Consider the following 924-nt stretch of genomic DNA (forward strand, 5'->3'; position numbering starts at 1 on the left):
TTAAGAATTATTCTTATTCACAAAAGAAGAAAAACATATGGTCAATGAAACTTAAGAAGTGAACTCACCCTTGAAGTTATAGAAATATGATTAATCGTGAAATACCACTTTCCCTATGAAATAGACTTTTTAAAAAAAAACAAACAGGCACTCTCATAATCTGCTCTCAGGAATGTGAACTGAAACAATCTCTCCAGGGAGTAATTTGGTAATACCTATTAAAATCCTTTTTAAAATGATTATATCAATCGATCAAGAAATTATACGCCTAAAAAATTGTAAGAAAAAATCAAGGGTGCAAACAAGGATGTATGTCCAAGATGTTCATCACAGTGTTGTTTATGATTTTCTTAAAAGGAAAACATATTAAGTCTCCAACATTTTTGGATTTATTAAATAAATTATTGTACACTATAAAATAGACTGCAGTGCAGGCAATGAAAATCATGTTTTCAAGAAACATTTAGTTACATGGGAAAATATAATAAATACTAAGTAGAAAATTCAGACTATGTATTTTTGTGTATGTGTAGTTATATATCATTCAGTTGTCAATTATGATGTACCTTTAATGAGTTAAGATATTAAAACTGATAAGAACAAATACTACACTTGATCTTAGCCAAAAGGTCGAGAAGCCACCACTTGTCTGTCAGTTTGTCATACCGTGGTAGCTTGCGTGTTGCTGTGATGCTGGAAGCTACGCCACTGGTATTTCAAAAACCAGAAGGGTCACCCATGGTGGACAAGTTTCAGCAGAGCTTCCGGACTTAGACACACTAGGAAGAAGGCCCTGGCGATCTACTTCTAAAAAGAAATTGGCCAGTGAAAACTTTATGAATAGGAGCAGAACATTGTCTGATTTAGTGCCAGAAAATGAGCCCCTCAGGTAGGAAGGCACTCAAAATAAGACTAGGAAAGAGC

The 924-nt window shown here is 34.0% G+C and overlaps 1 pseudogene; it reads right to left on the reverse strand.

Moving 5' to 3' along the window:
- Positions 1 to 524: 524 nt before the first annotated feature.
- LOC111819988 (uncharacterized) lies at positions 525 to 642 on the reverse strand (annotated as a pseudogene).
- Between the last annotated feature and the right edge of the window lie 282 nt (positions 643 to 924).

Source organism: Trichechus manatus, unplaced genomic scaffold (assembly GCF_000243295.1).
Source record: "Trichechus manatus latirostris isolate Lorelei unplaced genomic scaffold, TriManLat1.0 scaffold00023, whole genome shotgun sequence".
Classification (NCBI taxonomy): Eukaryota; Metazoa; Chordata; class Mammalia; order Sirenia; family Trichechidae; genus Trichechus; species Trichechus manatus.